At 31.7% G+C, this 17,436-nt stretch overlaps 1 protein-coding gene across 12 annotated transcripts in view; it reads right to left on the bottom strand.

Moving 5' to 3' along the window:
* The window catches only part of ARHGAP32 (Rho GTPase activating protein 32), a 369,190-nt gene that overhangs the window by 81,531 nt on the left and 270,223 nt on the right, over positions 1 to 17,436 (bottom strand). The window contains exon 1 of one of the 12 annotated variants that reach the window (XM_074303819.1): positions 984 to 3,108. The exons of the other annotated variants lie outside the window; for them this stretch is intronic. The gene's annotated coding sequence lies outside the window, so the exon portion shown is untranslated. Of the gene's footprint in view, positions 1 to 983; positions 3,109 to 17,436 lie in introns of those variants that run through there. 12 annotated transcript variants of the gene reach the window in all.

The following is a 17,436-nucleotide window of genomic DNA, read 5'->3' as shown; positions in this document are numbered from 1 at the left end:
TCTGGGGCAGACAATTCTTCTATCTTAACTTTACTGGGACTTAAAGAATGGGCTAGAATTATGCTGGTTTAGGGATCCTTCCAGTATCTACATCACAAAGTTGTTCTGAAGATAAGATATATAGGTATTCAATTTAAAAATAATTGTGCCTCCCTATGCACTATTCTAGGCAGTGGGAAAATAACAATAAAATTATGAAATAGTCCTTTCCCTCAAGTATTCTCCTGGACTGTAATTAACTACCAATATTCCTTTAGTTACCTATTCTGCCACGAACAAGGTTGATCAGATAATTTAAGGAAAACTCTGGTTACATCAAAAAAGCTAATAAAATAACAAATAGCTAATTATTCTCAAGGATTTAAATGTAAACTAAGTCAACTATCTTAATGGTAAACAGCTGCACAGAAAACAATATGTAATTATTTTCTAGAAAAAAAATGCTGCTGCTTCCCTGTTCCCTATCTCTCTAAGTAAAAAAGGGTATAATGCTAAGAAAATAAAAGATCTTTTCTTCTTATAATGTCTAAATAAATTTTTCTTAGATGTAGTATTTCTTTTAAAAAAAAGATTTTCAGATGTTATTCCACGGGGTGAGGGAGGGAGAGAAGGAATGTTCCTTTAATTTCTGAAATAACTAATATTAGTTTAAGCTACATTTTCTTCATGCCTTCATAATACCAGGAAGTAACTCAATTTGTTTCAATAAAATATGATTTATTCCCTGAATCTACATAGAAAGATAATGATTTTTCTGGTTTTCCCATGTCCCAATGATCAAAACCCTTTTTTAGAAAATGATTACCTTTCAACAAGCATAGCTCATATTAACACTCCAAGAAACATCAAGATGTTAAATAACTGAGCAGCAACTTAGCAACAAACGCTGAAACATATGACCGAGCATAACCTAAAAATATTTCTACTGAAATGTTTATGCAAATAAGATTCTGAATACCTTGTAAAGCTCAAACCCTTCTTACCTTTTGTCCAGGTCCAGGTTTTAGAATCAAGACTATAATATTAATCCAGCAATCAATTTAGAGTACATTCCACTGTAACCTTGAAGAACTAAAAGGATCTATAGAGGCATTTCTGCCACAGAATGTGTCCAGGTCAACTCTCCACGGAACTCCTTGGCTCAAACTCAGTTTTCAGGCACTGCCCTTCTCAGTTAGAGTTCCCATGGCCTTTCTTTTGTTCCCTGATGAGCAATCAGTGCTGAGGTTGGCTTACCAGTACAGTTGCCAGCACAAACCCGGTCTCTCTCAGCCACACATACACATAACCATACACACATACACACAGTTCTTTGCAATACCAAAGGAACGCCCCTGCCAAAGCTCAGACTTGTAGAACAGGCTGCACTTCTTTAGCTCCACCCATTAGCATCTCTTCTTGTAGGTAATAATTTCCTGCTCAGAAAACTCTAAAATGAAATCTGTAACCTTAATTTTTTTTTTTTTTATTGCTTGCCATTGTAGTCATTTAAATTATAAATCTTGGGGGAAAAAGGAAGGTGATATGCAACATGACAGCATTCTAGATCAAAAGAAAATAAGAAAAATTATTGAGCAAACAGGAAGCAGTGCTAGTAAAAAGGCTGACTCATTAGATCATCATCAACATGTTAGAAGAATATTTTAGATCTTTTCATACCTGGCCATGATTAATTTTTTTTGATGGCATGTTGGAAAGTTTGTTTTGTTTTCTATTTTGCCTGGCATTCTATAATTTTTCTTAAGATATTAAAAGTGAAAAATTTCCAAGGCCTCTCGTACTTTTTATCATTATTGCAAAGTAGGTAGTCACATGCAAGTGACATTCTTTCAATTACCTTTTTGTGATATTAGTTCTGTCCCAATTCATTACCTATCTTAGAGTACCTACAAAGATACTAAGTTAGTTATCACCACACCCATAAAGTTACTTTTTTGGGACATTTAGTGTTAACAATACTTTTATTAATACTGAAATTAGGTGGCATATAGCAGGAGATTATCAAATGTTTACTGACTGTGCATTGTTCATTAACATTGAAACCGCCAATTATTTTTAAGTTGCTAAAGACTTCCACACATGTTGCTTGGCTTTTAAAATAGACCTCTATAGTTTTTTTTTTTCTTTCTTTCTAGATCTGATTATGATTAACATGATTAATATATATGCAGCAAGATAACTGTATAAATATGTATACATATACTGAATTTAACATATACTTTAACATGTTTAATATGTATTGGACAGCCTGCCATCTAGGAGAAGGGGTGAGGGAAAGGAGGGGAAAAGTTGAAACAGATGGTTTTTGTAAGGGTTAATGTTAAAAAAAAATTATCCATACATGTTTTGTAAATTAAAAGATATAATAATAAAAAGGAGAAATTTTTTTAAAAAAAGAATTAAAGGGAAACTAAATAGACCTGTATATCCTAAATATACACCTAGTCAAAGGATTACTGAACTTTTAAAAACCAATTGGGAGTATTCAGGCAAAGTGATAACCAATGGTTCACTTTGTTCCAGGAAATTTCTACTATGTATTAGTAATGTATTCCTTTTCAGGATGCAAACCCTACCAAGATCATATTATATACAGTACCTTGCACAAAGTAGACAAAAAGTATTTTTTTTAATTATATTTTGTCCTACTAAAAGCTTCTGTGGTGTAAGTGATTTGTTTTTTGCTTCCTTATATACACAATTCAGTTAGGTCAATAAAATGAAGAAATCTATGCAGGAGATAAAATATCTTGTAAATAACCAGATGAATTAAAAATAAATTATATTTCTAATAGCAGTTCATTTGTTTTTCTATAGTTGTACAATTAGTAACAATGGCTGTCCCCTGAAACTCAAAAATCTGAGATATGTGACAGATAAAATGTCTAGTTGTCAGACGGATTTCATTCAATTTATTAGTTCTATGTTTTGAAACAAATGCTTAGCATATTTTATAGAATAAAAAAAGATCTCCTGACAATTTTCACATGGCCCTGAGATGTGGTGTTTTTGAAGAATTCAGAAAAAAAATCACAGTAGAGAATGATTAGTCAATAAAGAATAATAATAACTTTATCATAACATCTAATATATCCTAAGAATGCTAAGTAATAGCAAAATAATTCTCTAGAAAGTAAGATTCATTCAAAAGAAAAATGGTGATTAGAATCTACTACCAAGTAGACAAAAGAATTAGTAAATAGTTCAGGATTAGAAAATAGTTAAAGTCACATTAATAACAGGGCAAACAAATCTTTTAACACTTAATATTTATTTATATAGTGAAGTTATACTTGCTAATCATATATCACAATTTATTAGCTATATGTTCTTATGTTAGGTAATTTAGCTAAATTTAGGTTTCCCTACCTGCAAAATGGTGATTATGTTGCATGACCTATTTTCACAAGCTACAGTTGTGGGGGCAAATTATTTGGGACAAGTAATTATTTTAAAATGATTCCATTTTGTGGCAGCATTTGTCCTGCATGTGTATTTCTTCTGAATCTAGGATGACTTAGTGTCTGACAATGATCCAAACCAAACGAATTTGTTTCCTCACTTTATATTTAATTTTCTGACAGCTTAGGGCTAGATTTCATGACATACACACGTCACATTACTCTTTTATTTTGGTTTTTTTGTTTTTGTTTTTTGTTTTTTTGCTGAAGCAGTGACTTGCCCAGAGTCACAAAGCTAGGAAGTGTTAAAATGGCTGAACCAGATTTTAACTCGGGTCCTCCTGACTTCAGGGCTGGTGCTCTATCCACTGAGCCACCTAGCTGCCCCTTTTGTTTTGGCTTTTTAAGAACTGATTAACTCCAAGGAAGTATGTAAAAGTTTTAGCTATTGATAAGCACACTTCAATGACTGTTAGTGATGCAGTAACTGCTATGGGTATAAGGAAGTCACATTTCAAACATCATTTTAACTAACAATAAAACAGGAATTCTATATGTCTAATTTCAAGAATTAACTATGGCAGAAAATTTAAAATGTTAAGAATTAGAAAACTATTGCTAAAAAATGGCCTAATTATTCCTCTGAAAACAATTTAAGACCTTTATCATATGGGTATTTGATTTTCATGCAGTATATCAGAGAAATAAAAGTTTAAAAAACAACAGTAAAAAGACTGGGTGAAGAGGGGGAAGCAGATGCTAACTATTGCTATAAATATTAAATGCTAGTGATAAGCAAGATAATACAAATACTGAAGTAAAAAAATATTAGGAAAAAAGGTATTTTTACTAGTGAAACACTTTTCATTTAACTGTTGTTAATCTCAAATGAACCTGGTAGATCTGTATCGTTTGATGATTTTTTTTTAATTAAACTTTTAGTGGGCCTATAAGTCATAAATGAGGGAATAATAAACTATGATAAATATTCTGATTTGCCCACAAATAGAACTGTTTTAGAACTACAGAAATTCCTCGACAGAGGGAAAATATTTTAATATACTCTTGCATGATGCTACATGTCACTCAGGTTTAAGAAATTTATCTAAAACATGAAGATAATCATGCTAGCTTGGGGATTCATCTAATAAATCTTACTGAAAACCATGGACAATAATTAAGGTTATACTTAGAAATATGGACTACTATTAAAAAGTATGATTGATATCCAAATGTGATAGAAAATATGGCTTCATGACAATTTTTTTTGTAAACAATCAGAGTTAAGTGACTTGATCAGAACCCCATGCTTATAAATGTCTGAGACTAAATTTAAATTGAGATCCTTCTAATTCCAAGGCTAGTGTTCCATCTACTGTGCCACCCAGCTGCCCCAAATTAAGGAATATCTAGCAAAATTTTATTAATTCAATGCCCACTTGCATAAAGTAAATAATTGCATCAAAAGAATAGAATACTGCACAAATATTTTATATGTAAAATGTTACAAGGCTCATTAAATATAAATTTAGTTATTTAACTTAATAAGTTATTTTACTTAACAATCAATGAAATTTGTACAGTTCTGTCTACTATGAGAATAAAATAAGTTTACATAAGCAAGGTGTTACATTAAAACTTAAAATATACATTTATATTTTTAAATTTAAGATTTTATAAGGCACTATTTAAAGTATTCCCCAAAAAGTTCTTATAAGTTAGGGTCAAACCTATTTATAGACCTATAAACCATTATGTAATAATCAAAGAAAACAATAAATATAAAATGAAATAAATGAATACATTATTTTTCCTTTTCTGATATACTATGTATTCTCTTCAACTTATGTGATACAATTTTTATGTTTTCTGAATATAGTTTCTTTTTCCTTTTGCAAGTCTTTATCATGTTCTAAAAATAAGTACTACAAATAACTGCTTATCTAATTCAATCTTAAAAATTACAATACAACATACCTAATTTGCCTTAAAAGTGTTATATATTTCAAGTTTTTTTCAGCATACTAACAGTTGCTCTCTCCCCTACCATCTCTAAGTATTAGAAGCTATGTCACTTTGAAAAGTCCACAAAAGCTTAATACCTAGTAGCCTCAGAGAGTATTACTTTACCAGTAGTTCAAACAATCATAATAGTTGTTTGCTCATTAAATATGTACTTCTTCAAACCTGCAATTTCTTTTTTGGAAGAATTTCTAACCAGACTGGGGGGGGGGGGGGGCGTGAACAAACCACAGTTCAGCAAAGCTAATTAGCACATCCCCAAAATCTGGGATTATATATATATTTTTTCACATCAACAGTCACCTATATGTACAAAGAGGGAGGAAAAACACTTCCCAAACCTCTGCTTTGGGTTCAAACAAGGTCATTTTAATTTTATGGCATTCGATTTCAATTATTTTGCTATAGTTCTTTCCATATATATTGTTGCAGTCATTGTGTATATTACTTTCTTGGTTTATTTATTTTACTTTGCACCAATTCATATCCACATCCTTCTCTAAATTCCTGAAAATCATTATTCTTTATAGAAATAGTATATTACATTATATTACAATTTGTTTAGTCATTTCCCTTTGATGGTCATTTTTTTTTTTTGCTAGTTTTTTTGTTACCACAAGAAATGCTGGTATATATTTTTGTGATACATTTTTTAAGAGCTATCTAATCCATACCTCCCTCCTTTTGGTAGAAAGGTGACAAACTGCAGATGTTGAATTTGTATATGTGGTCAAATACAGTTACTATGTCAGGTGAGTTACCTATGTGTTTTCTTTTGTGACACAGAAAACTACTATGGTAAGGAAGCAAGAAAGGAAAATATCCATTAAAAATCAAGAATAAAGCTCTTTCCTCTAATTTTCCTAAAAGAATGTATTATTTTAAAAAACCCAGAAAAATCACAATCACTATGCAAAGAAAACTTGGGGAAATTATAAAGCAAATGTAATCAAGATCTGCATCATTCAAAACAAATACATTAGTATTGATATATTTTATTTTATATCACTAATATTTCCCAATTTATTACTCATTTCTTCATCTCCCCAAGAATAATTCCCTATTCCTTACAGTAAGGATAAAAGAGGAGAGGGAAATAGTTAAGTAAAACTAACCAATACATCTAAAAAGTTTGGTACTATATAAGTAGTTCTTCATACCTATAGTTACCCACATCTTTGAAAAAGAATGGAAGGTACCTTCTTACATCTTTTTTGGGGCCAACCTTGATCACTATAATTTTATAGCATTCAATGTATATTGTTTTGTTATAGTTTTTTTTATTTATATTATACTGTTTTCAGGTTCTTTTTTAATTTCCCTTTTCATCCATTCATTTGTCTTCCTATACATCTTGTTTCTTATGGCACAATAATATTCAATTTTATTCATATGCTTTAAGTTATTCCCTTACTGATAGGCAACTACTTCAAGTTCTTTGTTACTATAAAGTATAAAATGAGATAATATTTGTAAAGCTATCAATACAGTACTTATACAAATGTTCATCTCCTTTCCCCAAGCCGAGTTTCTTTCTACAAAAGAAAGGATGTAATGATTTCGAAATATGCATCTATATGTGTTGCATTTTTTAAAGTAGTCTCTTCATTTAAGTGGTGGAATTAAAGATTTTTTTTAAATAGAGTTATACCAAAATAGAAGATACTATATTTCATATCTTACTTAATATTCTCAATATTTGTAAAAAGTTTTTAAAAATCAATACTAACTACTTCAGTCTTAAGTCTGAAAAAACCCCAACTATACAACTTACATTATAAAATGAGAATAAGGATCAATTTATTGCGCCTATTTCTAATATAATTGGTTAATAAATACTGAGATAAGTATTCCTAACTAACCTACACTCTAAGATGATTTTTAGGCTTTCTAAGGAGCTGTAATCATTAAGTAATCAGTAAACAGGTTAGCAATTGTCCTGGATATTGCCTATTTGCATTTTTGAATGATATGGTTTTTCAAGACTCTGCTACAGTTAGCAAACTCCCATTTCATCCTCTCCTAATTACTGTGACAGAAAGGGTGTCTGAGCCAAAACAAAATAAAAAACATATTCCACAAACCTTCCCTTGCAACCATTTTCCTCTAAGAATTTGAAAATTCAAATTATTATTTTTATCTATATTTTCATCATCCATATGAAAATAATGCTTATCTCCTAATTTAGATATCATGAATAAATAAGCATCTGGCTTTATTTTTGCAAATATGTACTTTATCAAAATAAATTCTGTTTGAACTCTTGTTTATTATTACCCATTAAAGTCAAAAGATATACTTTAATTATCCTTGATAGGTCAATATACCTGAAACAATCTGGGGTATAGATGCCTAATATACATAGTCTTCTAATAAACTGATAATATATAACAGCTGTTGAGAGACAACATGGAAAAAAATATAGAATGTAGTGGAAAGAAAGTGGAGAGACAACATAGGAAAAGTGTAGTTATGGTGTTTTGGAATGTGAACAACGGAATATTTGATATCCGGACCTTTTAACTCTGAAAGGAGGAAATCTGAAAAATATCACAATGATTAATTAAAAGATTGAATGAACAAAATAATGTCTGAATAAAAAGCAAAAGTAAGTTTATGAGTTACACTGTTTTCACAGGTTTTCCCTTTATGCTAGTAATATATTTAAATAGTAGATGTGCTTGTGAGAAAATTTATCAATTTACAAAAATTGAAAAATCCTCTAGTAAATCTTTTTACAAAACAAAGACTAAACCTTCCTATTCCATTATGTGGATTCACATGAAAGTTTAATTGCTTAAAATTTGGAATTATCTTCATAGGCTCTCTTTGTATCTGCTCCCAAACTCATAGTCATATTGACAGAAGCAGGAGTCTATAAGCCCTAATTTGAAAGTCAGATTCCTCTAAGCAAGTAACAAGATACTACCTGGTGTGAGTTGAATTCAAGACAATTTTCCATGCAGAATAGAAGTAAAAAAATGGAAATTGTCATGTTAGTAATATGTGTGTGAGGGGGGCTAAAGTCAAGAAAATATTCTGAAGTTCTAGAGAAATAATTGTTTTGAAACAATAATGGAAACAAAAATGATCTATGTAAGTGTAAATGATCTATAAAAGTGGATACATGACGAACTAAGAAGTAAATTTGCACTGATTCATCACTTTTTAAACTTGTTCTTGGAGACGTGTTAATATTTCATCAGTTATACGTGAAACTTAAATAATTAACTAAAACAACAGTCATTGTGTAGCAAACAGGAAAAAAAGTAAAGTATAAGAGAATAAAATGGAGTAAAATAAACAATTAAAAACTATAAACATGGATAGGAAAAATACTCAATAAACATAAGAGCAAGATAGACTAGAAAGCAGAATCCAACAATATAGCATTTGTTAGAATTATATAATGAAAAAATGTGCACAGAATCAAAACAGAGTAAAGCAAAATCTATTATGCTTCAGCTGTAATAAAAAAAAAAAGGTAGAAGTCATGCTCTCAGACAAGGCACCACAAAAATAGATTTAATTAAAAGATATAAACAGGAAAGCTACATCTTCCTGAAATATATCAGAGAAAATGAATTATCATTGCTAAATTTATGTATACCAAATGGCACAGCAGCTAAATACTTTAAGGAAAAAATGATTGAGTTAAAGGGAAAAATTCACAATAAAAGTATAATAGTTGGGGGGCTGTAATTTATCCTTCCCAAACATTTAAAAACAAATAAAAAATAGAGAAGAACTTGAAACAATTTTAGAAATGTAAGATAATAATAAAACTCTGAAGATTCCTGAATAAGAGCACAAAAAGCACACATATGATAAATGGTCAAAAGCAATGAACAGACAATTTTCAGATGAAGAAATTAAAACCATTTCTAGTCATATGAAACTTTCAGATAGTCCAATTATTCTTAAGTTTTCTCTTCTTGATCTGTTCTCCAGAACTGTTGTTTTTCTTATGAAATGTTTTACATTCTCTTCTATTTTTTTATTCTTTACCTTTTATTTAGCACTTTACTGGATTCCCCTTGCCCTATTCTATTTCTTCTTTTAAGAGTCTGGATCTTCTTTTCTAGTTGATTGACTTTCTTTTCATAATCTTCCTATTTTCTTGGATGGTTCTTATTCAGTAAGTTTTTCCCAATTTCTCTCATTTGATTTTTAACTCTTTTTTTTTCAATTCTATAACTTTTTCCTGGGCAGATAACCAATTAATATTACTCTTTGGAGTAGAAGCAGCTTTTTTTTAAAGCATTTTCCATCTAAATTTCATTGGGTTGCCTTGGATCACTGAACCTCTGAGAAGCAATAAGTCTGTCATAGTTGATCATCACACAATTTTACTGTTATTATGTGTAATGTATTACTGGTTCTGTTTGTTTTACTCAGCATCAATTTCCAGGTCTTTCTAAAATGAGTTTGTTCATCATCTTTACAAAACAATAATATTCTATTTTAAATAATAGTTTTTTATTTTCAAAATATATGCAAAGACAGTTTACAACATTCAGCCTTGCAAAACCTTGTGCTCCAAATTTTTCCCTCCCTCCCCCTTCATCCTCCCCTAGAAAGCAAGTAATCCAATATATGTTCAACATATGTAATTCTTCTAAACATATTACCACATGTAAAAGAAAAATCAGATCAAAAAAGAAAAAAGAAAACGGAAAAAAGCAAGAAAACAACAACAACAAAAAAGTGAATATTATGTTGTGATCTACATTCAGTTCCCATGGTCCTCTTTCTGAATGCAGATGGTTCTTTCCATCATAAGTCTAATGGAACTGGCCTGAATCAATCATCATTGAAAAGGGCTACATCATCAGAATTGATCACTGTATAATCTTGTTGCCGGGTATAATGATCTCCTGGTTCTGCTCATTTCACTTAGCTCATTTCACATCAGTTCATGTAAGTTTCTCCAGGTCTCTCTAAAATCATCCTCCTGATTGTTTCTTATAAGACAATAATTTTCCCTAACATTCCATATACTATAACTTATACCATATATGCCATAACTTATTTAACCATTCTCCAACTGATGGGCATTCACTCAGTTCCAGTTCCTTGCCACTACGAAAAGGGCTGCTGCAAACATTTTTGCACACATTTGTCCTTTTCCTTCTTTTTATGATCTCTTTGGAACACAGGCCCAGTAGAGACTCTGTTGGATCAAAGAGTATGGACAGTTTTATAGCCCTTTGGGCATAGTTTCAAATTGCTCTCCAGAATGGTTGGATCAGTTCACAATTCCATCAACAATGTATTAGTGTCCCAATTTTCCCACATCTCCACCAACATTTGTCATTATCTTTTCTTTTCATCTCAATCTGGGAGGTATGCAGTAGTACCTCAGAGTTCTTTTAATTTGCATTTTGCTAATTAATAGTGATTTACATTTTTATATGACTAGAAATGGCTTTAATTTCTTCATCTCAAAATTGTCTGTTCATATCCTTTGACCATTTCTCAAATAGGGATGTGTATTCTTATAAATTTGATACATTTCTTTATATATTTTAGAAATGAAATCTTTATTAGAAACACTGGCTATAAAAAATATTTTTCCAGCTTTTTGCTTTCTTTCTAATCTTGGCTGTGTTGATTTAGTTTGTGCAAAATCTTTTTCATTTAATGTAATCAAAGTTGTCCATTTTTCATTTTATGTTTTCCAGTTCTTCTTTGGCCATAAATTCCTCCCTTCTCCAAAGATCCAATAGGAAATTGTCCTTTGCTCTCCTACTTTGCTTATAATATCACCCTTTTATGCCCAAATCATGTACCCATTTTGACCTTATTTTGGTATAAGGTGTGAGATGTAGGTCTATGCTGAGGTTTTACATATTATTTTCCAGTTTTCCTAGCATTTTTTTGTGAAATAATGAATACTTATCCCAGAGACTGGAGTTTTGTGATGTCAAATACTAGATTACTATAGTCATTTGATTATTGTATTATGTGTATCTAACCTATCCCACTGATTCTATTTATTAGCCATTACCTGGTACTGCTGGGCCACTATCTTCCCCTCCCCCGTTAATTCCCTTGATATTCTTGACCTTTTTTGTTCTTCCAGATGATTTTTATTATTATTTTTCTAGCTTTATAAAATGATTTTTGGCAGTATGATTGCTGTGGCACTGAACAATTTAGGTCCAATTGTTATTTTTATTATATTAGTTTGGCCTACCCATGAACAATTGATATTTTTCAATTGTTTAGATCAGATTTTATTTGTGTGAAAAGTGTTTTGTAATTGTGTTTATATAGTTCCTAGGTTTGTCTTGGCAGGTAGACAGTCAAATATTATATTTTGTCTACAGTTTCTCTAAATGGAATTTCTTTTTCTATCTCTTGCTGCTAGGCTTTATTTATAATTTATAGAAATACTAATGATTTATATGGGCTTATTTTATACTCTGCACCTTTGATAATGCTGTTAATTTTTTTTTGGTGCTGTCTCAAGCTTCTAAAAAATAGATCACTGCTGTGCTTAAAGGACTACAAATTAATGCATATCATTTGACCCAACAACAATACTTGGCATGAATATCAAAAGAGATTGGGGGGGGGGGGGAGGAAGGGAGAAAATGCACAAAAAATGTTCACAAAAGCTCTCTTCTCAGATTTAAAAAAAAAAATTAGAAATTGAGGGAATGCCCATTACTTGGGGAAAGGATTAATAAACTGCGGTGTGTGTTTATGATAGAATATTACTGTCTTATGGGAAATGATGAGCAGCATGCTCATAGGGGGGGAAAAAAAAACCACCTGAAAAGTCTTTCCATGAACAAAAGCAAAGTGAAATGTACTGCATACAAAGTAACAGCAATGTTCTGGGATAACCAGCTGTAAATGACTTTGCTATTCATTCTCATTCTCTCTCTCTCTCTCTCTCTCTCTCTCTCTCTCTCTCTCTCTCTCTCTCTCTCTCTCTCTCTCTCTCTCTCTCTCTCTCTCTCTCTCTCTTCCTGAGTCTGGGGTAAAGTGACTTGCCCAGGGTCACACAGCTAGGAAGTTTTAAGTGTCTGAAACCATATTTGAACTCGGGTCCTCCTGAATTCAAGCTGGTGCTCTATACACTACGCCACCTAGCTGCCCCAACTTTGCTATTCTCAATAGCACAATCATCCATGACTACTCTGAAGGACTTGTGATGAAAAATCCTATCCATACCCAGAGAAGGAACTGATTATTTTGTCTGAATATAGACTGAAGCATTCTCTCTTTTTTAAAATTAATTTTTCTTAAAGGTTTTTATTTTCGTTAGGATGAGATTTTGTTTTTCCCACACAACTTGACTTGTATGGAAATATTCTGTATAACTTCACAAGTGGTTACTTAATTGTGTTGGAGAGGTGGGGATAAGGGAAAAAACCTTGAACTAAAAAATTAAAAACAATGTAATACTGTTTTGAATGTATCTGGAGGATAATACTAAATAAATTAAAAATTAAAAAGAATACAGATCACTGAGAACAAGCTTCACCTGAGTTCAGGTGGAAAATTCTGTTAACAAATGCAGATGTCTGCTTTATATTATTTATCTTCAAATCTTCATGGAATTAGAGAAAGAAAACAAAAACAAAGATAGAAGGCAAGAGAAAGGAATGGAAATTAAAAGTTACAAAAATCAGAAAAACATTTAAAATTAATTTTTAAGGAATCTGATAATAATGATATCACTATTAGTGGGTAGCTACAACTCTGGAAAGTACCAATGTATTAATTACTTTAAGGAGGAATTATAATGTAAGCTATATTCTCTAATATGTTTCTTGTTCAATAACCATCACTGTATATTGGTATTTCTTTTTTGTGCAAGATCAATGATTTTCTGTTACATATTGTCTTGTATGTACAGAAGTACCAAAGTCAATTTCTTAATTAACTGTATTGAGAGTAGGAATTGCAGTAGAAAGAATATTAAACAGTATACTCCAAAAATCACTCATTTCTTTTATATATTCTTCCTGCTACTCCACAAGATTTTTAGTCCTAATTTATTGTCTTACACACATGGCTAGGGTTCAAAGAAGTTAAGAAACTTGCTGATGATCAGTGTTATATCTGTACTCAAGTCTTTCCCTAATTTCCAAAATAAAGCACCATGTCCTATGCCAAGCTGTCTCTTTATTCCTGATAATTAATCAGAAACTATATACACTTTGGCAGATTCTACAAAGGTACAAGAACAGAGTAGACTCCATAACATTTGATAGATCCAATGAAGTGCTACAAGGAAGCTTTTTGAAGTAATCCACACCTCCTCCCTTGATCTCTACCCATGTAGTCCACATTGGTAAAATGAGATTGGAGATTCTTCAAATTAGCCTTTAGGCACTGAGGCTAGGTTTCTTCACTACTCTTTCCCTGGGTTCATACAATGAGGGTTTGCCCAGGTTGGTATATTGCAAACAACTAACTAATATTCAATACATTCCAGTTTATATTAGGATGTGAGGTGGTGGGAGTAGGATGATTGGGGGGGGAGTGAAAAGCACGTTTGATACAGTTCTTTACTTCAAATAAAATAATAGAATAAGTCCAGTCAATACAATTGATACAGAAATCAATTTAGTGATTTAACAATAATAATATATTTCTTCATGAAGTTATGCAATGCGCCCTAGCAAGACTTCTATATTTAGGGAAAGGGGAAAAAAATAAGGAGCTCAGGAGGACAGCTATAAGGAGCCTGGGTTGTGATAAACAAGATATGGTTAGCCATATATCAGATGCAAGGCCCATGCAAAGAACATGGGCCCTAGTAAACAGGATGCCAGGACACTTGGGTCTTGCCACAAGCTTCCATTCCTTGTTTTTCTCAAAATCTGATCAATGGTTAAGATATAAACATCTCCCTTGAGAGGGTCTAACCAATAAGCAAAGAGTAAAATCTCTACTTCACCCCCACCCCCAATCTTACTTTTACCTATAAAATGCCCATCCTATAATACTCCCTAAGACCAACTAGTTTCCTAATGCTACTTGGTTTCTCTATACAAGAAAGCCTTTTCCTTTAACAAACCAGTCCAGTGTCTAGGTAATCTGACTTATCAAACATATTTTCCCACTGCGGTTGTAACAAAGAAAGGCATAGTTTTATATATAGATATTGGAAGAATTTTTTTTTTATCCATGTTTATGTGACAATGGTAATACTGACACATTTGGAATCAGATTCCCTGGCTTCAAATTCTATCTTTTTTCCTGTCTACATTGAGTTAGGGCAAGTCATTTCATCTCTCTAAGCCTCAGTTCCTCTTTTACAAAACAAGGGGATTTGAATACATGTCCCCATTACAAAAATGAATCTATGATTCTATAATGAAATTCTTTGATTTTCTTCAAATTGAACAAGATATTTCAAAATCTGAAATTATTTCCAAGTTTTTATATTAAATGGTATATACATAAGTAATGCAAAATGAAGCACTGGTTTGTTTTATGACAAATAGGAAAGATAACTCTATCAGAGATCTATCAGAGAGATCTAGCTCTATCAAAAAGTGCTATGAAAATAAAGGGAGATAGTTATCTTTTTACCACATGGAGTTTAAGTGTGGTTTCTTTTCTTAATGTTTTCCCCCCATGGAACTTAAATAAAAAATCCACAGCTGTAACAAATTGGGAAAATATTTTTAAAAACAAAGGTTCTGACAAAGGTCTCATTTCCAAAATATATAGAGAACTGACCCTAATTTATAAGAAACCGAACCATTCTCCAATTGATAAATGGTCAAAGGATATGAACAGACAATTCTCAGAGGAAGAAATTGAAACTATATCCACTCACATGAAAGAGTGTTCCAAATCACTACTGATCAGAGAAATGCAAATTAAGACCACTCTGAGATACCACTACACACCTGTCAGATTGGCTAAGATGACAGGAACAAATAATGATAAATGTTGGAGGGGATGTGGGGAAATTGGGACACTAATACATTGCTGGTGGAGTTGCGAAAGAATCCAGCCATTCTGGAGAGCAATCTGGAATTATGCCCAAAAAGTTATCAAACTGTGCATACCCTTTGACCCAGCAGCGCTACTACTGGGATTATATCCCAAAGAAATACTAAAGAGCAAAAAGGGACCTGTATGTGCCAAAATGTTTGTGGCAGCTCTTTTTGTTGTAGCTAGAAACTGGAAGATGAATGGATGTCCATCAGTTGGAGAATGGTTGGGTAAATTGTGGTATATAAAGGTTATGGAATATTATTGCTCTGTAAGAAATGACCAGCAGGAGGAATACAGAGAGGCCTGGAGAGACTTAAATCAACTGATGCTGAGTGAAATGAGCAGAACCAGAAGATCACTGTACACTTCAACAACAACACTGTATGAGAATGTATTCTGATGGAAGTGGAAATCTTCAACATAAAGAAGAGCCAACTCACTTCCAGTTGATCAATGATGGACAGAGGTAGCTACACCCAGAGAAGAAACACTGGGAAGTGAATGTAAATTGTTAGCACTAATATCTGTCTGCCCAGGTTGCATGTACCTTCGGATTCTAATGTTTATTGTGCAACAAGAAAATGATATTCACACACATGTATTGTACCTAGACTATATTGTAACACATGTAAAATGTATGGGATTGCCTGTCATCGGGGGGAGGGAATAAAGGGAGGGGGGGTAATTTGGAAAAATGAATACAAGGGATAACATTATAAAAAAAAATATATATATAATAAAAAAAATTTAAAAAAAAATCCACAGCTGTCATCTTTTCCTACTTCTAACTGCTTAAACTCCTGGGAGGGATCAAGAAGGAAGAAAGAAGATGAGGGAAAGAAAAGTGGGAGAAAGAATAAGAATAATGTGGGAAAGAAGGAAAAGAAAAGAGAAAAACAAAGAGGAAAAGAAGAAAAGAAATGGGTCATAGGAAAGTATAAGAACCTATTGGGAAAAAGGATAAATTTCATTACATCTTAAAAAAAAATATGTACTTTCCTAACTAATTTAGGAAATACACAACAATGCTAATCATCTTCTAATGCCTATCTCCCCAACAAATAAATTAAAAAAAAAATAACAAAAACAAAAAAAAAATTTCCAAGGAAACTTTAACATAGAATTTTGTTTGCTTTGTAAACCTTAAAATACAATAAAACTGTGAGTTATTATTAATTAAAATAACCATCCACAAATACAATGATCCAGTATCTTAATACTGATATCATGACACTTTCTTTCTATGAAAGCAAACCACTGAACATTTCAGTAATGATTTGAAAAGAGAATTTTCCATACTTAGATAAATATATAATAGTATGGGTACCCTAAAATGGTTCAGCAGTTCCAAACTTTAGGTGCTCCTTTTAGTTTTAGAATCTCACTGACAGATGGCAATGTTAAAAATAAAAAAGAATCTACATTTTGTTTCTAAGGAAGGTAAAGACAATATATAAGCTGTGTGAAACAAAACTGAAGTCTGAGAAGTGACGTAAATTCTTTATGAATATATTAAGAGTACACTGCTCCTTGTGTCTGTTTAAAACAACATTTCAAATTTATAGGAAGAAAGCAGAAACGGAGAGAGAGAAAACTACAGACTAATTTCACTAATGAATATTTATGAAAAAACTTTAAATAACACAATAGAAAGGAGACTATAGTAATATGTCACAAAAATCAAACACCATAACCAGAATGGGATTTATACTAGGAATACAGGACTGGTTAAATATTTTTTCAACTGTTAGCATAATTGATCATATCAATAACAAAAACAAGAAAAAGCATGATCACATCAATTGATGCAGAAAGGCTTTTCACAAAATACAACTTATTCCTATTAAAAAGGTTAGAAAGAGTAGGAAAAATGGAGCTTTTCTTACATGATAAGAGCAAGTATCTATAATAAGAATAACACTAAAAGCCTTCTCAATAAGATGAAAGAAGTGAAAAAAGGATATCTATTATCACCATTATTATTCTATATTATAGTAGAGGTTATAAGCTTCTAAAACTAATAGCTAAGGCAATAGGACAA

This window comes from Sminthopsis crassicaudata, chromosome 3 (assembly GCF_048593235.1).
Source record: "Sminthopsis crassicaudata isolate SCR6 chromosome 3, ASM4859323v1, whole genome shotgun sequence".
NCBI classification, from domain to species: Eukaryota; Metazoa; Chordata; class Mammalia; order Dasyuromorphia; family Dasyuridae; genus Sminthopsis; species Sminthopsis crassicaudata.
This window is presented reverse-complemented; position numbering and strand designations above follow the sequence as displayed.